The 25,120-nt window shown below is 42.5% G+C and overlaps 1 pseudogene; it reads right to left on the bottom strand.

Moving 5' to 3' along the window:
• The window catches only part of LOC103739438, a 31,297-nt pseudogene extending 14,965 nt beyond the window's left edge, over positions 1-16,332 (bottom strand).
• Between the last annotated feature and the right edge of the window lie 8,788 nt (positions 16,333-25,120).

Raw genomic sequence — 25,120 nt, 5'->3', positions numbered from 1 at the left:
GTTTATTTAGCTTACATCTCCCAGGTTGCAGTTCATCAGGGAGCCCAAGGTAGGAACTGGGGGCAGGAACCTGGAGGCAGGAGCTGGAGCACAGGCCATCGAGGAATGCTGCTTACTGGCTTGCTCCCACATCACTCATCAAGAAGATGCCCCTCAGACATGGCCACAGGCCAGTCCAATAGAGGCAACTCTCCAACTGAGGCTCCCTCAACCCAGGCGCATCAAGTTGACACTAAAGCTATCCAGCATAACATCCTTTATAAATGTTCATTTTATAAGGGATTCTGAAGTTCATGCTAATGAGAAGAGTGAGGCCCATTAAAATCATTAAGATCACATGACTAGTAACTGACCTCAAAATTCTTTTTTCTTTTTGGGATAGAAAAATCTATACCATCATAATTTGAAAATTATCTAACACTGTGGATAATACTGAGATTATGAAGAGTTAACCACATTTGGGAAGCAATTACTATAGGCAGAGATTCTAAGTAAATGGCTCCCTGGTAATCATATATGTTCAATATGAAGTCTCAATACTAATTTAGCTCACAAGAGCCATTTGCTGCTTCTTATTTGGGTATTCCAAAGTTAATAACCCTTTAAATGAGCATCCATAAGTTTCCAGTATCTCAAGGCAGAGTGAAGGATATCTGAAGAGCAGGAATTGGTGGTAATTAACTGTAAAACCCCAAATTTTTACAGCCTGAGAACCAAATGTGCTGAAGAAACAGCATATCCCAGAGGTAATGTGGTTGGGGAGCACCATCTGAAAACCACACTGTACCCTTGATGATAGGAGCATAAAAGAGCTTTACCATAAAGAGAAAGCAGGGCTGGGCATGTAGGCCAGGCAGATCTCTGTGACTCAAGGCCAGCCTGGTCTAGAGAGTTCTAAACCAGTCAGGGCTCCACTGTAAGACCTCTCTCTAAATAAATAAATAGAAAGCAGTAACTCATCTGCAAAACAAGTAATTCTTTTTTTAAAAAATATTTTATTCATTATTTTATTCTATGTGTATTCATGTATTGCACCCGTGTAAGTGCACCCGTGTTGTGCAATGCCCGTGGAGTACAGAAGAGGCTGTTGGATCCCCTGGAACTGGAGTTACAGACAGTTGTTAGCTGCCATGTGGGTGCTGGGATTTGAACCTGGGTCTTCTGCAAGAAAAGCCAGTGTTCTTAACTGCTGAGCCATCTCTCCAGCCCTAAAGCAGGTAATTCTTATTACTGTATAGACAAAGAACTGGACTGAGGATAAGCCTCGATGTGGATTATATGTTATATAGTCATATAAACAAGTTAATAACATCATTGATCAGGGTCAGGCTAAAGTTGTTAGAGTCTTACGGAGGGGTTAAAGGTATTCATTTAAGTACTATTATATTCCTATTACACTTTCCATGAAACTATTTCAGAAGGAAAAATTTATATACTATGGTTTTTAAGATGTCATTGAAGTTCAGAGTTCTATCAAAGTGTATTCTAAGAAACTTTTCTTCCCAGTTTTCTATTATCAATGTGTGTCAAGAAGTGTCCCCCTAAAAAGGGTAGTGGTTATAATAGGTATCAAAAGTTAATGTTGAATTATTCAGTGCATTCCAAAACAAATCTACCTTTAGTAAAAACAAAACAAAAATCAAGTGTTGTGTGAACCTAAGAGTGATACTTCTCTAAATTACCAGTTTTGGGACCTGTTCTAGTGGTTACATTATAAACAAATGCTATTATAAGGATTTAATTATGCAAGGAACATTGCTTTAGAGAGTATTTGGTCACATACTGACATCTAAAAATACACAATTTAGGGGCTGAAGAGATGGCTCAGTGGTTAAGAACACTTGCTGTTCTTCCAGAGGACTTGGGTTTGATTCCCAGTATCCACATGGAGGCTAACAACCATCCATAATTAAAGTTCCAGGGATCCAACACCCTTTTTTGGTTTCTGTGGGTATAGCACACTTGTGGTGCACTTACACGCATCCAGGTAAAACACTCATAGACCTAAAATAAAAATAATCAAACATTAAAAAAAAGCCCTCAAAAATACACAGTTCAGTTTTAAATGTCTAATCCCCAATAAAATTCTGGAAAGAGATGTATCATTGCAGTAACAGCTGTTACCCCTGGCAAGTAAAATAAGAGAAATTCAGGCAAGAATATATATATAGTCCACCCTGGCCTCTAATTTGCAACTCTCCTGCCTCAGCCTTGTAAGTGCTGGCACTTAAATGTGTGTATCTCCATGCCCAGCACTACTTCTGTAATTTAAAAAACAACTATATAGCTGCACATATCTTTAATCCCTGCACTCGGGAGGCAGAGGCAGGTGGATCTCTGTGAGTTCAAGGCCAGCTTGGTCTACATAGTGAGTTCCAGGCCAGTTGGGGGTTCAGGGAAACCCTGTCTCAAAAGACCAAAAAAAGAAAAAAACCAAATGAATCCAACCAAACAAAACCCCCAAACCCAGAAAGTAAGCCATATTAAAAATAGTTCCTTGGCTCTGAGTATAGCTGCTTTATGATGAGATTATTTTAAGAAACTTTTATTCTGGTTTTTGGATTACTTTGTAAGATCCAAAATCTACATTGCAAATGCTAGTTTTTGTTTAATCTGGGACAAAGGAGTTTGTCTTATATCCAAATGATCTATTAAAATAGGAGCTGGGATGTACAGTGGTACAGCCCAAGCTTAGTATACACACAAATACACCCTAGACATTGGATCCCTAGTACCACACACAGAAAGTAAATAAGGTATGCATCTATGTAAGAACTCTACAAGTATATGTGAAGGAAAATCAGCTTGACAAATGACCAAACAAAATGACATCTACTGACCCTGTCTCCCGAATTCCGGGGGCAAGGGTCAGGGGGAACCTACATCCATCTCAGAACACATGTCCTCTAGCCTAGATATTTGGTTCCTCATCAGCCCCTAGCAGAAGATACCTGGTTCACCTGTCAGAACTCCTCATCTCTCCTCCCCAGATTCCTAGAAGAAGCATGAAACTACTACCCAAGAATGCAGGACCTACTTCTAGGCCAGCCTGATCTACATAGTAAGTTCCAGGCCAGCTGGGGCTGTAGGGCTGCCTCAACCCCAACCCCCCTTACTTCGACAAAGAAAACCAAAACAAAGTTCCCTCCTACCCCCACCCCCACCCAAAGCAGCTACTATCAATTTGTAGAGAATAGTCAGAATGTCATCTTTGGTCACTGATGTTAATCTAAGAACATTTCATAGCTACTTTCCTTTTGGAGCTGGGGTCAAGCCCAGGGCCTTGTGCTGGGAAGCAGATGCTCTCCCTCCTTGTGTTGGGAAGGAGATACTCTCCCACCTTGTGCTGGGAAGCAAGTGCTCTCCCTCCTTGTGTTGGGAAGCAGGTGCTCTCCCACCTTGTGCTGGGAAGTAAGTGCTCTCCCTCCTTGTGTTGGGAAGCAGGTGCTCTCCCACCTTGTGCTGGGAAGTAAGTGCTCTCCCTCCTTGTGTTGGGAAGCAGGTGCTCTCCCACCTTGTGCTGGGAAGTAAGTGCTCTCCCTCCTTGTGTTGGGAAGCAGGTGCTCTCCCTCCTTGTGCTGGGAAGTAAGTGCTCTCCCTCCTTGTGTTGGGAAGCAGGTGCTCTCCCTCCTTGTGTTGGGAAGTAAGTGCTCTCCCTCCTTGTGTTGGGAAGCAGGTGCTCTCCCTCCTTGTGTTGGGAAGTAAGTGCTCTCCCTCCTTGTGTTGGGAAGCAGGTGCTCTCCCTTCTTGTGTTGGGAAGCAGGTGCTCTCCCTCCTTGTGTTGGGAAGCAGGTACTCTCACTCCTTGTGTTGGGAAGCAGGTGCTCTCCCTCCTTGTGTTGGGAAGGAAATGCTCTCCCACCTTGTGCTGGGAAGCAGGTGCTCTCCCTCCTTGTGCTGGGAAGCAGGTGCTCTCCCTCCTTGTGTTGGGAAGGAGGTGCTCTCCCTCCAGTTTCAACCCAAATCACAAGGGATTTATCATTTCCCCCAAATTTAATTAAAAAGTCTCAAGAGAGGTATCAACGAGAAGAAAACACCAAAGACACTACCTTGTCTTTTGACTGTCCTTGTTGAGCAATTGCATCATATTTAATTTGCCCTTCAGGATCCACCTGAGTGGCCAGTGCATTTGACATTTTTCTCTTTCACCCCATATCCAGTGGATACTGGGCCACATGGATTTCTGGAAAAGCACCTCCATCTCCAAAATCCTGTATATCAAAAGTAAAGAAATAAACAAGATTTAGCAGTAAGTGGAGATTCAAGATGTATTCCTGCAACACGTAATATTGAATCTATGCTAGATGCTAGTGATACAGCAATTAAGGAAACTCAGATCCTGCTCTTGTGGAGTTGACACTTAATGGACAAAGAGATAAAAACAGTCTTTGGGATATACATGGCAAGAAAAAAACTAAACTGAATGTCTACTATAAAGCAAAGACTTGGGCTGGAGAGATGGCTCAGCGGTTAAGAGCACTGGCTGTTCTTACAGAGGACCCAGGTTTGATTCGCAGAACCCATATACTGGCTAACAACCATATATAACTCCAGTTCCAAGGGAATCCAACACCCTCTTCTGACCACCATGGGCACTGCATGACACGGGTGCACTTACATACATGCAGGCAATACACTCATACACATAAAATAAAAATAATGTATTTTTAAAATATTTTATTTATTATTTTTATTTTATGTGTATGTGTGTATTATCTGCATGTGTGTAAGTGAACCCATGTTGTGCAATGCCCGCAGAGGACAGAAGAGACTGTCAGATCCCCTAGAACTGGAGTTACAATTGTCAGCTGCCATGTGGGTTCTGGGATTTGAACCCGGGTCTTCTGCAAGAACAACCAGTGTTCTTAACCACTGAGCCATTTCTCCAGCCCCAATAATAAATATTTTTTTAAAAAAGGTGAGGGGGGCTGGAGAGATGGTTCAGCAGTTAAGAACACTGTTCTGCAGAAGACCCGGGTTCGAAATCCAGCACCCACATGGCTGCTAACAACTAACTCCAGTCCCAGGGATCTGACAGCCTCTTCTGACCTCCGTGGGCATTGCACAACATGGGTGCATTTACCTACATGCAGCAATACACATATACATATAAAACAAAAATAATAAATTTAAAAAAAAAAAAAGGAGAGGGAAACTGCCTGGCAGTATTAAAATAAACAGACTCCAAAGTGAAGCTGGAAATGTCCTTCGGCCTGTTGGCGACTTCCTTCTTGCCTGGGAGCCTAAAAATGAGGTCTGGTTTCCCGTCTCTTTTCCGCTAAAGGAGTAACTCTTTCCTGGAAACCATAGAGAGGATATGACAGAAACTTGGAGGTCCCTGGACACCTTCAATGGACAGTGGACTGCAGAGCTTCCTCTCCTCCCCATGTCTCAGTCCCGCAAAACCTTATTAACTACAAGACAGTGGCCTTCAATGGTATCCCACTCCTGAGGATCTTTTCGGCTGTACAAGAATGCTGCCTTTCTTTTTTCTCTTAAGCTCCCTATAATAAAACATTTCTTTCTAAAACTTACCCTCTCTAGTCACGAATTTCATTCTTTAAAATTCATGAGACATGAGCTGAAAGCCACTGGCTTGGGGCAGTTTTGGTGGCCACTGATACTCTGGGACCCTAGCCAACCAACCCTCCCCTCAACTATCCAAGCTCACCAAAAGTCAAGAAAGGCTCTGTTGCTCTCAGAGACACTCCAATATTCCTATATCACTTGAATATGCTAGGCAAGCATTCTACCACTGGGCATATTACCAGCCCAAAGACTGTATGTATATGTATTTATGTATGTATATGCATACATGTGCACAAATATGCACACACTTTGTTAAAGACAGCTTTCCCTATGCTGACCTGTTTTGGCCCCCAACTCCTGAGCTCAAGTGATCCTCCTACTTAAGCTGGGATTACAGATGCGCACAACCATGCCAGACTCACATCTGTAACAGTGATTATATAGAATTACAAACAGAACTGCAATTTCTATAGTTCTGCCGATGTTATGCCAACAGTCTGTCAAAGTTTAATATTCTTAAAAGATAACACTTTGAGGTTAAGATTCAGTTTAATATTTAGTAATACTTGCTTACTGTCATTTACAAAATATAACTCATATTACCTGACTTAACTCTTCCAATTCTTTAGCATTCTTCTATTTTCATATGGAAAGTTCAGGCTTAAAAATATTAAATGTAGCTGGGGGTGGTGGTGCATGCCTTTAATCCCAGCACTCGGGAGGCAGAGGCAGGCGAATCTCTGTGAGTTCAGGGCCAGCCTGGTCTACATAGTGAGTGCCAGGCCAGCTGGGGCTACAGGGAGACCCTGTCTCAAAAAGAACACCCCCCGAAAAAATTAAATGTGCCAGGCGTGGTGGTGCTTGCCTTTAATCCCAGCACTGGGGATGCAGAGGCAGGAGGATCTCTGAGTTTGAGGCCAGCCTGGCCTACAGAGCAAGTTCCAGCTCAGCCACGGCTACACAGTGAGACCCTGCCTAATAAAATAAATGAATAAAAATAGATTTCCCAAGGTCTCGTGGCTAGCATATATGCAAGACTTGAACCCAGATATTTAGATTCCAAAAAGCTTTGTCTTTTGAGTGAGTGTGTGTGTGTGTGTGTGTGTGTGTGTGTGCGCGCACACACGTGCGCCCATATGCATGTGGTATTGTGTGTGTATGGTACATATGAGTGTGCAATTGTACGTGGGCCTATCTGCATGCACAAAGAGGCTAGGACAGCACATTATGTATCTTTTTTCTATTGTTCTTTCTGTTATTGCCTTGAGACGGGGCCTTTTACTAAATATGGAAGTTTGCGGTTGTTTTGGCTAGGCAGGCTGGTGAGCACTTGGGATCCATCTGTCTCTACTCCTCAAATGTTAGAATTACAGGCATGTGCAGCCATATCTGGCTTTTTAAAAAAATATTTATTATTTTTATTTTATGTGTATGAGTGGTATGCCTGCATGCAAGTAAGTGCACCCGTGTCGTGCAATGTCCGTGGAGGGCAGTAGAGGCCATTGGATCCCCTGGAACTGGAGTTACAGATAGTTGTTAGCTGCCATGTGGGTGCTGGGATTTGAATCGGGTCTTCTGCAAGAACATCAGTGATCTTAACTGTTGAGCCATTTCTCTAGCCCCTCATGCCTGGCTTTTATGTGGGTGCTGGGGATTTGAACTCAGGTCCTCATACTTTTAGAGCACGCACTCTTACCCACTGAACCATCTCCCCAAGCCTCAAGTTTTTCTTCTTTTTAACCCGCTTGAAATACCTTTCTTTTAGTTAAAAAACAAAACAAAGCAAAAAACCAATCTAAGACTTTGAGCACTGACTGACATGATACACCAAAAATTTTAAATCAAGAAAGTCCTCACAAATATTCCAAAATCAAACCAAACCAAATCAAACAAAACCCACCATCCCCAACCCCCAAACCCTCAAAATCTCAACTACTTTTGGTTCTATGAGTTTTAGATAAGGAGGCATACTCAGCTTGCACTACCAAGAATTTTGGAAAAAGAATTTTTGAAATTCATGAGTAAGAGGATATTTACTGAAAAACAAACTTTCATTATTATACGATTTTTTATACAATATTCCATTAGCTCTTAGATGTGAATTCCTAGGCACAATATGCTTCTCTGCTGAAGAGAGATCTGAAATTTCTGAAAACCAACAAAATAAAGCAAAAAGAGATATATTCTTGTAAATTAGGCAAAAATAGTCTTCCCACGAAAAGTGCTTCCTGTACCAAGACCATCAATTTGACACATGCTCAGATTTGCTAGAGTTCTTCAACTATAATAAGCACTTCAGAACTGTAGCTGTAGCATTATGTGGTCATTAAGCTTGCCAGAAAATCATAGCTTTTACTCTGGAAACCAGAACAAAATGCCTTCTCCCATAGAACAGTCCGTCCCTCAAAGCATCCATGGCATTTCCACATTAGCTGGCCATTTTAGTTTGATTTCCAAATAAACTGTTCTTTTCTACCAGGACATATGAAACCTTTGATAATCAATTATGTTTTTAAAAAGCTAACAGCCACCAGATTTCATAAAGCTGAAAGGAAAAGATCTTGTATGTAAAATGAAGCCTGCCACCCCTATTCTGTAATCTCTAGAACGGCCCCCAAGCTTCTCAATTATATAATGCCAACCCCACTACCTTTTGGTTCCAGTTAAGAGGGCATTATAGCTTCCCTAATAGTCTCTTTCTCTCTCTTTTTTTTAATGTGTATGAGTGTATTGCCTGCATGTATGTGAATGTGCCGCGGAGGTCAGAAGAGGGCTTTGGATTCTCCTGGAACTGGAGTTAAGGATGGTTCGTAGGTGCCATGTGGGTGCTAGGAATCGAACCTGGGTCCTCTGCAAGAGCAGTCAGTACTCTTAACCCTGAGCCATCTCTCCAGGCCCCCTAATAGTCTTTTAATCTTGCTCTGCTTCTCACGAATTACAGTATCAGAACAAAGACAAAAATCCCTTAATAAGACTGGCCTAGAATTCATAGACCACAGGAGAGTCAAACTGGAAATAAGTTAGAGCAAAATAGGATCTCCCTGGGGTATTTGCTAGACCCTACAAACTCTGTTGTATAGGCATGCAAAACACGGAGCGAGAATACAGATGGCTTTGGGTAACATGCCAAGCAACATGTTTCATTCAAAGACACTATAAACACTGGGTGTGGTGGTGCACAATTTAATCCCAGCACTTGGGAGGCAGAGGCAGGCAGATCTCTGTGAATTTGAGGCCAGCTGGGGCTACAGGGAGACCCTGTCTCAAACACCCCCCCCACAAAAACCCCCACTATAAACACACCTGGAAGGAGACTGAAAAAAGGCAAGAGTCCTCATTTGGGAAGAAGTCATAACCATGTAAAAAAGTGACACTACAAAAGTAACTGGGAAGGAAAATGAATGATATAGTCAATTGTTTAATGGGGCATTCCTTAGGAAATGAGGAAAACTGTGCAGGAATGAGAATGTATAGTGGAGAGAAGAAAAAGGCTTGAGGAAAGTGGAGGCTGCTTTATGTTCAGTACAGTATTTGAGTCTGAAAGATTTACTTTTTCCCCTAGATAAAGGAAGATGATCAATCATCCTTATCAATCATCCAAGGCGTCCTTGGAATTAGGAAAAGTGGTACACATTGAATAAATGTATAGGATTCTGAGTATAATTAGAGAATATGTGCTGTCAAAAACACTAGTTCTTTGGAGACAAACCAGAGGTATGAAAGGACCTCCCAGAGTCCTCTATAGTTTTTTCTCTTATGTTCCTAAAGTGTATCTAATCCAGTTACTAGGCATGTATTAAATTCTCAAATTGAATATTTAAAAAGCACACAAAGAGGGGCTGGAGAGATGGCTCAGTGGTTAAGAGCACTGATTGCTCTTGCAGAGGACCTAGGTTTGGTTCCCAGCACCTACTGGTAGCTAACAACTGTCTATAACTCCAGTTTCTGTTGTTGGGAGAAATGGACACAACTCAAATGTAAGAACTACTCTGTTTCCTGCTTTAAAAAGAATTTTTAAATTTCATTTCATTAAAAAAAATTTTTTTTTAAATTTTAATTTTTTTGGTCTTTTTGAAACAGTCTTCTTGTAGCCCCAGCTGGCCTGGAACTTACTATGTTGACCAGACCGGCCTTGAACGCACATAGATCCACCTGCCTCTGCCTCTCCATGCTGGGATTAAAGGCGTGCGCCACCACACCCGGCCTCATTTCATTTATTGTTAGTAGTGTATGTGATGTGTAAATGGGGGCATGCATGTGAGGACAACTTTAAGGAGTTGGTTCTCTCCTTCCATTGAGTTCTGGGAAGGAAACTTGGATCTTGTTAGGTTTGTGTGGCAAGTGCCATGTGCTGATGAGCCATCTGATCCGTCTTACTTTCCCATTGTTGTTTATGTGCTGTAGTTCCTCTTTTTGTAAAGGGTATGCTAGTTCCTTTTGTACAAATTTAATAGTTTGACATAACAAGAAGCAAAATGATGATTTTCTGATGACCACAAACCAATGATAAGAAAAAAATGGTTTTTAAGAACTTAGGACCATTTTCATCACACTGATGTTAATAGTCACACTCTAGGGCTTAAGTGGATTTTACAAGTAATGTCAGTCCAGGTTCACCTCTAACAAGCAAGGTATCCATCCTTTCCGGTACCCGTATGGGGGAGGCTTTCTTCTCAAGGAGACCACTGAGGTCTGTCGTGATCTCTGAGATCTCGCTTTTTCCTCAGCTTCAAGTTGGTCTTGAGAGAGCTGAGTCGGCGCAGGTAAAAAGCTATGGAAAAGGAAAGTCAGAATAAAAAACAACCTACATTTGACTGTTGCAATTCAGCTGTCAGATGATTTTCCTTTGATCAATGGGGAGCAGGTTTTTCAATGATTAATGGAATTATTCAATATTAATCATTTTCTTATGTGTGGAAAAGAAAAATTACTCAGGGACATAGAGTAAAAACATCTGACTATGACCAGGACAGATGGTCCAGAATTAAAAACGAACAGATAGTTTACATAACAGACAAGCTATTGTATTGTCTGGTTCTATACTCCTTAACTATGTTATCAAGTAAATATTCTTAATTACCCAGGGGCCAACCTCCAGTACAAGGTTTCCTAAGAATCCTTCCTGGCTGTGTTTGTTCATTTGTTGAGACAGGGTCTAGCAAGGTAGCCTAGGCTGCTCTCTACCTTGCCATCCTCTAGCCTCAGACTCCAGTGCTGGAAAAATAGATATAGCTACCCCCTAGGCCTTTCCTGGACTTACACTTCTCTTCCCCTCCAATGCCCAAAACTGCTACTTTCATGCTCCTTACCTTTAACTATTTTAATGTTGATACAAAATAACAAGAATTAGAATTGAATGTAACCAGGAGGCAGATAAAAAAGAAAACACAAGCCAAGTATGTAAGTTAATTTCCTCTAGGCATCAAGAATAAAAGGAGGGACCAGAGAGATAGCTTAGCAGTTAAGAGTACTGGCTGTTCTTGCAAAGGACCCAGGTTCGATTCCCAGCACCCACATGGTAGCCAACAACTATCTGTAATTTCAGTTCCAGGGAATCTCATGTCCTCTTCTGACCTCCAACAGCACTGTACAACATGGGTGCATTTACATACATGCAGGCAACACACCTATACACATTAAAAAGTAAAAGAGGATCTACCTCATAAGGTACTTTTGTGTATTACACAATAACATTCCAACTAAACTAGTTGGCAGTGTTTAGTTCAATCCATGTTCCATAAATATTTGACTATCTGGAGGTTTTCCATGATTTCCCAGCTTGAGTTGCCTGTCTCCACTCTTCAAGCCCTTTGCACACCATTTATCTTACTGGACTGTAACCATCTCTTCATTTACTTATCTTCTTGCCAGACTGACCAACGAGGATAGGAATCACATCTTCTGCTTCTTTCATCCCTAATTATCCAGGCATTGTCTGTCTGATAGTGACCTCCTTTAATGTGTGTAAGAGGAACAAATTCCCTCTGCCTCTTGCACGCATTATCTTGACATCACTGCAGCCTTCTTGCCTTTACTGAAACCAGCCATGTCAAAACCTTTATATTTGTCATTCCTATTACCATAAAATACTAAATTGAGGGCTGGAGAGATGGCTCAGCAGTTAAGCGCACTGACTGTTCTTGCAGAGGACCCAGGTTCAATTCCTAGCACCCACATGGCGGCTATGAACCATCCTTAACTCCAGTTCTAGGGGAATCTGAGGCCCTCTTCTGACCTCCACAGCACTGCACAACACGGGTGTGCTCAATACATGCAGGCAATACACTCATACACATAAAATAAAAATAATAGGGTCTGGAGAGATGGCTCAGCGGTTAAGAACACTGGTTGTTCTTGCAGAAGATCCAGGTTCGAATCCCAGCACTCACATGGCAGCGAACAGCTGTCTGTAACTCCAGTTCCAGGGGATCCAATAGCCTCTTCTGACTTCTGAGAGCACTGCACGACATTGGTGCACTTACCTACATTCAGGCATAACACATACACATTTAAAAAATAATAATTAAAAAGTACTAAATTGATCAAGAACAGTTTTTTTAAACATTTAAAAATTTTTATTTATTATTTTTATTTTATGTGTTTGAGTGTATTGCCTGCATGTAGGTAAGTGCACCTGTGTTGTGCAATGCCCAGGGAAGACAGAAGAGGCTGTCAGATTCCCTGGAACTGGAGTTACAGACAGTTGTTAGCTGCCATGTGGGTGCTGGGATTTAATTCCAGGTCTTCTGCAAGAACAGTGTTCTTAACCACTGAGCCATCTCTTCAGCCCCAGTTTTTCTCTAAAAAAAAAAACTGGACTAGAGAGATTGCTCAGTGGTTAAGAGCACTGGCTGCTCTTGCAGACCTGGGTTCAAATCTCGGCACCCACATAGCAGCTAACAATCGTCCAATAGTTCCAGGGGGATCCAATGCTCTCTTATGACCTCCACAGGCATTGCATGACGCAGGTGCACTTATATACATGCAAGCAATATACTCACACACATAAAATAATAAAATATAAATATACAAAATAAAAATTTATTAGTGTACACATGTGTGAGCTGACACACGTATGCTACAGAGAATGTGTGAAGGTCAGAGAACAACTTGTGCAGTTGGTTCACTTTACGTGCATTCTGGGGACTGAACATGGGTTGTCAGGTTCATGTGGCAAGCACTTTTGCCCACTGAGCCATCTCACCAGCCCCTCAAGAATGTTTTCTAAGCTTTTATAGAAAATTCTTCCCTAGATCTTTCAGCAGTTTGCACCTTAGTGTAGAATGATACAACCCTAGAGCTGTTTTCTACGACCTTGTCCAAAACAGCCACCGTACCCCAAAGTTTTTTTAATTTTTAAATTACATTTTAATTTAGGGTATGTGTGCTAGGCATGGCGCCGTATGGCAGTCAAGGGACAACTTGAGGGAGTCAATTCTCTCTTTCCATCATGTGGGGCTCAGGGATGAAACTTAAGGTTGTCAGGTTTGGCAGAAGGTACTTAACAAAAATTTTCTTTTGATTTATTTATTTATTTTTTATGTGTATGAATACTTTGCCTGCAGAAGCCAGAAGAGCATGTCAGATACCCTGGAACTGGAGTTACTGACAGTTGATAGCTGACATGTGGGAGCTGGGAACTGAACCTGAATCTCTGCACAAGCAGCCAGTTCTCTTAACCACTGGGTCATCTCTTCAGCACAGCAGGTACTTTTGTACCCACTGAGCTATCTTGAGTCACATCTTTGAGTCACATTCTAACCCTTTAAGTTATTCCTAGCATTTATCTGAATGATGGTCAATTTGGTTTTTTCTCAGTTTCTCTATCCTACTGGATGGATGCTCTGTGAAGATACTGAATAAAAGACACAGACATTTCCCCTACCATCTCACTGAATAATCAACATAATACACAATACCAGATGAGTGTACTTTTCTCATACACCCAACAACAAGTGATTATCCAACAAACTACAGCTAGGTGCCTTCTAATTCAATTCAGCTCCCAGAGCCTCACAAGACCACCTCTACTTCGGGTGACAATTGTTAAGTCTTGGTCACCAGTACTTTTGTCCCACTGGCTACAAACTGGGGTCTCCAATGTTTTAAACAGTAAAGATTCTCTCCAGGGGCCAGGTGTGGTGGCACACACCTTTAGGCAGAGGCAGGTGGATCTCTGTGAGTTCGACTCTAGCTTGGTCTACATAGTGAGTTCCAGGCCAGCTGGGGCTACAGGGAGACCTTGTCTCAAAAAGAAAAAAAAAAAAAAGAAGAATTCTTTCCAGGTTCAGTAGAGAGATGCACACAGCAGACACATTTCAGGTGATCAGGTCCTTTAATAAAGGCAGTCATGCACTGGGCATGGTCATGCATGCCTTTAATCCCAACACTCTGGAAGCAACTCAGGTGGATCTCTGTGAGTTCAAGGCCAGCCTGGTCTACACAGTGAATTCCAGGCCAGCAGGGGCTATAGGGAGACCCTGTCTCAAACAAACAAATAAACAAAAAAGTTATTAATAATGGCAGTCACCTACAGAAGGGGAAGCTGGAATACAGTGAAGATCCAGCAACAACCCACAGAACAAAGGAAATCCCCTTACATATATAGACTTTACAAGTGAGGGAGGTCGTTGAACATAGCAGATTAGTGAAGATAATAGATAGGATATAAAGTGTAGCTGATCCCCTCTGCAAAGGCAGCCTCTGTGATATAACATCCACCACCCCTTCCTTGGGCTGGATTCTGTTTGCTAGAATAGCTCATGGAATCACACACATTTGTTCACATTTGCAGGTTTTTTGTTGCTGTTGTTTTGTTTTGCTTTTTGTCTTTTTGAGACAGGGTCTCTCTGTAGCCCCAGCTGGCCTGGAACTCACTATGTAGACCAAGCTGGCCTCTGTCTCACAGAGATATGCCTGCCTCTACTTCTCAAGTGCTGGGATTAAAGGGTGCATCACCACACCCAGTCACATTTGCAGGTTTTGTAAGGGATATTACAAAACATACCAATGAAGACCAAGGGAAAGCTATGTAGTCCCCAAGACTGGCCATCAGAGACTCCATTTTGGCACTGCTATGTTAAATACAATACCCACCATATCCCTATCTATATCCCTGCCTTGTTCCTGTGCATCCATTTCAAATTCCACCTTTTCCCTCACAACCCTAATTTATAGCACAGCGCCTTGCACCTGGAGAACCCTCACATGTCCACTACCTGTAACATTTACTAAAAGAAAACTCTTCAGCCTATACAGCTCATTCTAATCTTTTTGAAATTAAGGCTAGGTACCACACAAGTAAGCAAATCTTATTTTGGTTCTAGTTTCACTTCTGTTGATGTGATAAAATTATATGACAAAATGCAACTTTAAGGAAGGACTATTTGGCTTACAGTTCCAGGTTACGGTCCATCACTGAGGACATCAAGGCTGAAATGCAGGGCAGGAACTTGAATGAAGCTAGTCAAACCCCATCCACAGACAAGAGCAAAGAGAAACTTGCTGGTTTGCAAGGAGGGAAGGAAGGCAGGAAGGAGGTATGTGCCATACAACCTGCTTGCTGCCTAGCAGACTAGTTTATGGCTCAGCTAGCTTTCCTACAATACTGTTCACATCTACCTGCCACAAATGATACCATGCACAGTGGGCTAGGTTTAACCACATCAATAAGCAATCAAGACAATCCCCTACATACATGGCCATAGGCCAATCTGATCTAGACAGTTCCTCAATTGAGAATCTTTTACTGTTAAATTGACAGTTAAAGCTAACTAGGACAGTGCTTTTCTTCCCTCCCTCCCTCCCTCCCTCCCTTCCTTCTTTCCTTCTTTCCTTCGACAAGTTCTTACAGCATAGCCCTGGCTGGCCTTAAACTAGCTATACAAATCCAGTTACCCTCAGACACAGATCCACCTGTCTCCCCTCCTGGAGCAGGCTCTGTTTTCTGTGTATCTCCTAGCCCATCGTCCTAGCAGTAGAAACACATACCCTGTTTATACAACCTCTAGACAAAGCAAGACAATGAACAGCAATTTTTCTGTGACCAAGACATTTTTAGGATTCATATAGTTACAAACCAGGAAAAAAACAGAATGAGGTGTGTTAAGTAGGTACAAGTTGGTGTCCTAAAACGATTACTTTCTTCACATCCTCTCTAACCTGACTTTCCCTGCTGAGCTCGCAAGGAAAGTTTTTCCACTTAGACCAGCTACCGAGCGGCCTAGGGTTATGCAACTTTTTGAAATCTCCATTTAGCATCATTTTCTTAAAGGCTGGGAGTTCTTTATATATGGGAACCAAGACAACTAAGAAAAACAAAAATCGGAGGTGATTCTATCTATAAAAGAAATTCTAAGGTCCAAAGTTGAAGTGCCGAGCGCGTCGCTCAGCCGGGATAAACTAGCCTTGCGCGGTGCATCTGAGGCATAGCGCTCTCCAAACCCGCCGGATGCATATACCAAACACACGTGAGCTCCTCGGCGCGAGGCCAAGACTTGGCTCTCAGCTCTGGGTACCCAGCGAACTTCAATCCGAGAAGCCCCTTAGAAAAGTGGCCTACTCGCCACGAAAGCAGGCGGTAGCGCCTAGTCACGGTCTGAGCCCAGGTCGCTCTGCACACCGTGCGGGCAGAGAAAAGAAAAGGATGGATACTCCAAGACCCTTCCATGGAAGACCCAAATCAACAACCCACCTGGTGAGCACCATCTGTGTTCCGCTTCTTCAGGTGCAAGCCACGACTTCTCCCGGCAGGTCTTTCTTGGAGACAAGGAACAGAACCGAAGGAGTGCTCACTGCGCAGGCGTCACCGCCGAAAGGCCCTCCAGCACCATCTGTGTTCCGCTTCTTCAGGTGCAAGCCACGACTTCTCCCGGCCGGTCTTTCTTGGAGACAAGGAACAGAACCGAAGGAGTGCTCACTGCGCAGTCGTCACCGCCGAAAGGCCCTCAGGGATTTGTAGTTCTTGGAATTAGAGTCTCGCTGGCCACTCGCAGCTGGGAAAACTCGGATAGGAGATCCAACAGTAACTCGTTGAACAAAGGAAATTCGTTACATTTATAGACTTTACAGGGAGGAGGTCTCTGAGTTTATCAAATTAGTGATGGTACAAAATAGGATATAGCTGGCCGTGGTGACACGCTCCTTTAATCTCAGCACTCGGGAAGCAGATGCAGTTCAAGGCCAGTTTAGTGTACAGGGCGAGTTCCATGCCAGCTGGAACTAGAGGGAGACCCTGTCTCAGGAATAAAAAAGACCCCTCCCAAAGAATGGACATATTGCTGCATGTCGACCGGCCCCACTTTGGAGCTGCTAAGTACTAGGATAGAAGGCATGGCTGATCCCGCCCTACAAGGACAGCCTCTGGGATCTAACAGTGAGAGGAAAATATGTTTATATTTAACTCTAAAGTTCTGTGCAAATATATTCTTGCAGTTAATGTTTGAGTTAATAGTGATGTGCTTTAAACTCTTCTCTAGGAATGTAATATTTCTAAAAAGAGGATTTAAAAAGGAGCAAATTAGAGAAGGTGCCAGAAATCAAGGTCAAGGAGCTTAGATTTAATTCAGCAGACAATTTAGAGCTGAAGGAGGACTTAAATAGAGTGCCTGGGTCAAGAGACAGGCAAAAAAGACATTTCTTGAGACAGACTGGGTCTCTATGGTAATGAGAGACAAAAGAGGCCACAGAGGACAACGTGAAAATAATTAATGTGGGAAATCACTGACACATAGCCCAAAACCTGGTATGTAAGGTTGAAAAAAAGGGATGAGAAAGCCTTCTTGATCCAGGCTTGGTAGTTCACGCCCTTACGCCCAGCACTCAGGAGATAGAGACTGGTGGATTTTTGGGAATTCAAGGCTGGCCAGGTCTACAGACCGGGTGCCAGGCCAGCTGTGGCTACAGAGAAACCAAAAAAAAAGAAAAAAAAAAAGCATTCCTGCAGTCCATTCCCATTTTCCACAGAGCCATACCGTAGGAGGCATTTGCACCATGATGATCCCTCATTGTCCTTGGAGTGTACAGAGAATAGCAGCTGACTTGAATATCAGTTTTAGCATAACATTAACTAAGAAAGCAAATCTGCAAAAATAACCTACCGTGGGGGCATGACTCAGTGAGTAAAGGCCTTGCTGCCAAGCCTGATTGCCTAAATTCAGTCCCTCAGAGCTACAACACGGAGGGAGAAAAGCAACTCCCCCTATTGTCTCTGACCTCTACACATGTCCTGTGGTAGACACACACACACACACACACACACACACACAGATAAATAAATAAGATGTTTTTAACTGAATTTTTGCCATTTTCATATAATTTGATAGAATATAGAGCCCCGTGCCGCATATCTGCACCTTCCCTTTTGCCCCCACTCAATTTAATATATATATATATATAGAGAGAGAGAGAGAGAGAGGGAGAGAGAGAGAGAGTGAGAGAGAGCGAGCGAGAGAGTCTAATTTGTGTCCCCAAATGTTCTACAGTGTGGGTCAATCCACTGGCGCCTGGTTAACCTACTAAAAGTCCCATCCTTGAAAGCCCATCTCTGCCCCTCCTGGCAACCATCAGTTGCCAAAATTTCCTTAGTTGGGTTAGAGTTTCTCACCTCTTCCTCATGCCTATGCTGGCTTTTTGCCTGTTTGAGTTTGCATGGGTCTTTTGCATGCTGATACCGTTGCTGAAGGTTCATATGAGCAGGGTCCTAGGAGACTGTAAGACTCTATTTCCTTATGGTCATGCACTTTCTCCCTTGACTCTTACAGTCTTTCTGCTGTCTCTTCCACAATGATCCCTGAGCCTTGGGAGGCAGAAGTTTGATATAAGTGTCCTATTCAGAGATAAGCACTCTGAATTCTCTTGTTCTTTGCATAATGATCAGTTGTGGGTTTCTGTGTTAATTACCATCTGCTGCATAAGAAAACTTCTCTGGTAGAGTTGAGAGATTCATTAATCTATGGGAATAACAGTGAGTTGTTATTTATCAGTTTAATGTGATAGCTATATAGCAGCCCCCACTTCCCTGTAACCACCTACCTGTTTCCAACATCATATTTGAAAAGTGACTTGATTTATGACTTTTGTTCTGCTGCTATACAAACTTCATGAAACTGTCACCTCATTTGTATTTGCAATAACCTGAATCTGTGTTCCCAGTCTATAGTCACTCATGTTTGGCTGCAGAATAAACTCTCTTATTCCTCTGAAAAAAGATTTGATGTTTCATCCCTGGGGACAGGGAGAGTTTATTTATACTCTTTTGAAAGTTTATTTGTATTTTATATGTATAGTGTTTTGTCTGCGTGTGTGCACCACATGCATGCAGTGCCTGTAGAGGCCAGAAAAGGGCATCAGAACCCCCAGAACTGAAGTTACAGTTGAGGTTTTTTTGTTTTTTTTTTTTTGGTCTTTTTGAGACAGGGTCTCCCTGTAGCCCCAGCTGACCTGGAATTCTCTTTGTAGACCAGGCTGGCCTCGAACTCAGAGAGATCCACCTGCTTCTGCCTCCCAAGTGCTGGGATTAAAGGCATGTGCCACCATGCCCAGCTACAGTTGGTTATGAGTAGCCATGTGGGTGTTGGGAACCTAACCCACATTCTCTTTAAGAACATTAAGTGCTCTTAACTGCTGAGTCATTCCTCTAGTCCCAATTGTACTCTTTAAGGAAAGTAGGTAGATCATTCAAGTTGAAATCTAATGAGATGTCCACATTATAAAAAATTACTTTATTATTTTTAATTATGCGTGTGTGTGTGTGTGTGTGTGTGTGTGTGGGTCCGTGTGTGGGTATGTGCACATGGGTACCAGTGCCTGTGGAGACGAAAGATATTGGATACCCTTGGAACCGGAGTTATAGGTGGTTGTGAGCTGCCCAAAATGGACACTGTGAATCAAACGCAGGTTCTCTGGAAGAGCAATGCACTGTCTTTTACCCTTTAGCCATCTCCTCAGCCTGAGATGTCCACATCTTTAAACAGAACATTAAGACAGAACAATTGCTCAAGCTCTAAAAGAAAAACTTCAGGTAGCAAACTGTGGAAGTGTTTGCAATGACTTCAAAGCTGCTGACACATCCGTTTCTCCTGTTTGATGTCTGTTTGAATTCATCTCAATGCCATTACCATCGGCTCTGGTGCCATGATGCTCTGCTCATTGATGCTTTACCATCACTCTCTGGTAAAGGCAGAACCTCATTGTTTTTCTTTTTCAGATATCTTTCATGCACCCGTCCAATATTAAAAAGGTTATTTGTTTTAACATGAAAGTGTTGGTTTGCATTAAAGCATTTTTAAAGGGCTAGATGGCAAGATTACTTAGTAAATGCAAAAAAAAAAAAAAAGATAAGGGAGCTTTACAATGAAGAGGTTTACTTATCATCTGGTTAGTATCACTAGTACTTGGACAGTATGATGGTAGTTTTTCTAAGAGGAGAATGTACCTAATTTTCTTACCAAGCCAGACCTAACTTTCAGTTCACAAGAAATTCAGCGGGGAGAGGAACAAATTAAAAGGCAAGGGAGCTGGGTGTAGCGGCATATGCCTTTGATTCCAGTGCTTGAGAGGCAGAGACTGGCAGATCTCTGTGAGAGGGAGGCCAGCCTGGTCTATCTGGTCTATATAGTGAGGTCCAGGCCAACTGGGGCTACAGGGAGGCCCTGTCTTAAAAACAAACAAGCAAACAAACAAACCTAGAAAAATTCAAAGAGGCAAAGTGTCTTCATAGTTTCCTAGGGCTGGGGTGGGAAAGATGAAAATGATTGTTCATAGGTATGAGTTTGTGTGTGTGTGTTGAAAAATGAATAGTGGTGACAGTTGCAAAAACTCTGTGAATACACTTAAAATACTCTAACCTGTAGATATTAAAAAGAGGAATAAAGATAAAGGCTGGTCATAGTGGTGCATATCCTTAATCCCAGCACTCCTAGAGGCAGAGGCTCACAGATCTCTTATGAGTTTGAGGCCAGCCTGGGTTATATACTGATTGCCAGGCTAGCCAGGGCTATGCGGTGAAATCCTGTCTGAAACAAAAACAAAAACAGAAGGTGAATAAAACCACAAAAACAAAATAAAATTCAGAATAAGTAAATGAGTTAATATGTCCATAAATGTATGCCATAGTAAACCTTTATTAATCTTCAGCAAATGATATTCAGAATTATTTTGAATTCTTTTGTAAAAAATTGCATTTATTATTTATATTTTGGATGGTGGTGGTGGTGCAGGTAGAGGTCGGAGGACAACTTTGGGGAATTTGTTCTCTCCTTCTATCATGTGACTTCGGAGGCTCTAACTCAAGTTGTCAGACTTGGCAGGAAGCATCCACATATGCTGAGCCAACTCAAAGGCTCCTAGTTTGAATTCTTTAAAAGAATAACAAACTTCTAGGCATTTTGATTGGCATTGAGTTATCCATAAATCAACTTGAGAGAGCTGGTGTTTTTATACTTTAATGTGTTCTCACTCAGTAGCACTGCTTAGATTTCGACTTATTAAAATCTTCTTTCACATCTAATAACGTTCTGAAGTTGACCTTTCATAGATTGTATGGCTCTCTCAGGATATGATTCTTAGATGTTTCATTTTTTGGTGTCTTGAATGCAATCTGTTTTAAATGCAATTACTAAGTATAATAATAATTTTTATTAAGTGAACTCAAAGTGTTCTGAAATGTCAAGAATCAACTTTTGAGTGCAGATGGCTGAGTTGAGGGGTCACGTTGTAATGGCAAGGACATGCCTTTGTGCCTCCTTCCTGGGACTGAGCCATTCTTTGAGTGGGTGGGGAGAGCATCTTTGCTTTTGACCACTTCCTCACAAGCTCTGAGACTTCCTGTTTAAAAGCATTAAGAGACTTGCTGACCCCATTTCCTTCCAGATTCAATTATTCCTTTGGAACTTTGGCTGTAATCTCACAGGGATGTGAAACATTAGGATCCAATGGGAATGAAGCTTTAGACCCAAGATACCAATTCCTTTTTCTGTTGATCAGCCTGGCAGGGGAGCAGCTTGCCCCTTGCTCTGTTCCTGTCCTTTTTTAAAAAATATTTTGTTTATTATTTTTATTTTATGTGTATGAGAGTATTGCCTGCATGTATGTGAGTGCACCTGTGTGGTGCAGTGCTGTAGAGGTCAGAAGAGGGTTTCAGATTTCCCTGGAACAGGAGTTAAGGATGGTTCATAGCTGCCATGTGGGTGCTGGGAATCAAACCCAGGTCCTCTGCAAGAGCAGTCAGTGCTCTTAACCGCTGAGCCATCTCTCCAGCCCCCTGTCCTTTGTTTTGATCACTTGCATTGCTATCAAGTGTGCTGACGCTCTATCTTTACATTCCTTCTTTCTCTTTTCTCTAGTAATAAGATGGTATTCTGCCAGCAAATGCCTGTTTGCGGGCTGAGGATCTGTAGTGGGTGTGGTGTAGATGGCTCTGCTTTAATTACTCTAAGGAGAACAGCAGTGGGTAAAGGCACTTGCTGCAAGGCCTGGAACCCAAATTCAATTTTTGAGACCCACATGATGGGAAGGAGAGAACCTGCTCCTGGGAGTTGTCCTTTAACCTCCATTCAGGCTCCATGGCATGCACACCCCCCGACCCCGAAACAAATAAATAAATGTTAAAAAAAAATTCTTTTTTTGTTGATGAATTCCATTCGTACTTATCTCATTTAATCCTTACAACAGTCCTATGAAAAGTTAAAGTTTGTTATCTTCCCCTTCCCCGCCACTTCTGAGGATTGAACCCAAGGACTTCTGCATGGTTTTTTTTTTTTTTTTTTTTTTTTTTTTTTTTTTTAATCTTTTTGAGACAGGGTTTCCCTATAGCCCCAGCTGGCCTGGAAGTTGCTGTGTAGACCAAGCTGGCTTCAAACTCACAGAGACCCGCCTGCCTTTGACTCCTGAGTGCTGGGATTAAAGGTATACACCACCATACCTGGCTCACTTGACTGCTTTTAAAACTTTCGAGTTAGTTATGAACATTTGAAAGTTGGAGGAACTTTTAAAGAAAGGAGTTTTTAATAAAAATATGAATTACCAGCTTCTTTGGAAAACCAGTAGATTTGACAACACTGTGCCTGTATTTTCCATGGTGGCAATCTGTGGCACAGACCACAGTCTCCACCCTTCCCTGTTGCATCGCCAAAGCTGAGGGGTCATTTGCCCTTCATTGTCATAATTACACTGTCATCCTTAAATGGAAATGCTTCCTGTACCTACAGCAGCTCTCAGAGGGGATTGTGTGATTAAGAAAAACAAAGTTGTGGGCTGGAGAGGTGGCTCAGTGGTTAAGAGGACTGACTGCTTTTGTAGAAGAGCCGGGTTCAATTCCCAGCACCACATGGCAGCTAAGAACTGGTCTTAACTTCAGTTCCGGGGGAATCTGGGGAATCCAATGCCCTTTTCTGACCTCTGTAGCACTGTACGACATGGGTGCACTTACACACATGCAGGCAGTACACTCATACACATAAAATAAAAATAATAAATAATTTTTTTTTCTCTTTTTGAGACAGGGTCTCTCTGTAGCCTTAGCTGTCCTGGAATTCACTATGTAGACCAGGCTGGCCTTGAACTCACAGAGCTCTGCCTGCCTCTGCCTCCCGAGTGCTGGGATTAAAGGCGTGCGCCACCATGTACAGCATAAATAAGTTTTTTTTTTTTTTTTTGGTCTTTTTGAGAGAGGGTCTCCCTGTAGCCCTGGCTGGCCTAGATTTACTATGGAGACCAGGCTGGCCTTGAATAAATAAAATATTTTTTAAAAAAGAAAAAGGTTTTCTTTTACATTTTTATTTTTATCTTCTATGTATGCATGCATGCATGCATATATGTGTGTATGTATATGTGTATACGTGTGTAGGTCAGAGGGCAACTTGTGGAAGTCAGTTCTCTCCATCCACCATGTGGGTCCTGGGGATCAAACTCATGTCATCAGTCTTCACAGCACATAGATGCCTTTACCTGCTGAACCATCTCACTGACTCCCAGAAAAACAAAGTGTGTGTTTTTGGTTTTTATTTATTTTTCTGGAGATAAGGTCTTGCTATGTAGGCAAGCCTGGGCTGGAACTCAAAATCTGCCTCAGCCATCCAAGTGTTGAGATTATTGGCATGCACCACGACCCTGGCTTGTTTCTGTTTTAAGGTCAGAGTTATTCTCAGGTGGTACTTGGTGCTTTGAGAGCTACAGTCAGGTGATGGAGCATTCAGAGGAGCATCCTGGTGATGTCACCTGGCTAGGATCATATGCCATTTGTGGAACGGGGAGACGTTTGAGTGGTGAATGGAGTGGGAAGTTGAGGGCATTAGACGGACTCAGAGGAAATGGTAGCAGCTTCTGTTGTTTCTTTATCTACTGACCCACTCTTGAATGTCCTGCTCAGACCCCTCACAGGGCCAGTCATGTCTCTGCAGACATAGTCACTGGCAGAGATGAGCCCAACCAATGGCCAAGCCCTCCTGGCTCCAGATCCAGCTGCACTTACATCTTAGGTTCTCTTTGGCTCTAGAGAGATAATGCTTCAAAATGCCATTAACACAAACTCCTAATATAGGGAATTCTTTCCTTAACCTAGTTGTAGACCAATAATTACAATCCGTTATTCCTTCAAATGAGGGGCTGAAAACATTTTAGAGTGGATTTTTTTGGCATATGTATGTGTGTGGGGAAGTATGCATGTTCACATGTGACTGGGAGCAGGTGTGTGTGTGTGTGTGTGTGTGTGTGTGTGTGTGTGTGTGTATGCATGTGCATGTGTGTGTAGGCCCAGGTTGATAGTGGGTGTCTTCTGCAATCATTCTCCATGGTATATTGAAGCGGGTGCTCTCACTGAACCATAGTTTGCTGTTTTGGCTAGCCAGCTTGCTCAGGGGGTTCCCTGTATCCTCATCCTGCAAGCTAAAATTATAGGTAGGCTGCCATACACACCCAGCTTTTTATGTGGTGCTGGGGAATCCAAGCTCTTGTCCTCAGGCTTTCATGGCACTGACCCACCTCCCCAATCCTCTTTCAGTTTTTAAATAACAGAAGTTAGATTTTGTGCTGCAAGTGGAATCCCTACCCTCTCTCCCCCCTCACCCCCCCCAAATCAAGCCCACCCCTAAATGCCTGTTCCTGACAAAGGCAAATTTAAGTTTCTCCCAATGTAATGAAGATAAATATATAGATATGAGAGCATATCTTTGGGAAGTATCCAGAAAACTAGAGGGAGAAGGAATCTGGCCTCTCTCAATACAAGAAACCTGTCTAAATGAACACGGCAGGGTTCAATCCATAGAAAAATAACTTTTTCATTGTGAGTAGACTTTGAGAAGACTCTCCCCTCTATTTTGAAAGTTCCACTAGGGAAGCAGCAGGGTTAGATCTGTCTTAGATCTGTCTTATGGGAAGGCCAATTAAAAGAGGTGTATGCCTTTAATCCCAGCACTTGGGAGGAAGAGGCAGGTGGATCTCTGAGTTCAAGGCCAGACTGGTCTACATAGTGAGTTCCTGGTCAACTGGGACTATAGAGATACTCTGTGAGAGAGAGAGAGAGAGAGAGAGAGAGAGAGAGAGAGAGAGAGAGAGAGAGAGAGAGAGAGAGAGAGAGAGAGAGAGAGAGAGAGAA

Source organism: Nannospalax galili, unplaced genomic scaffold, assembly GCF_000622305.1.
Source record: "Nannospalax galili isolate Female #2095 unplaced genomic scaffold, S.galili_v1.0 scaffold330, whole genome shotgun sequence".
Classification (NCBI taxonomy): Eukaryota; Metazoa; Chordata; class Mammalia; order Rodentia; family Spalacidae; genus Nannospalax; species Nannospalax galili.
Note: the sequence above shows the minus strand (reverse complement) of the source record. Positions and strands in the feature narration are given on the sequence as shown.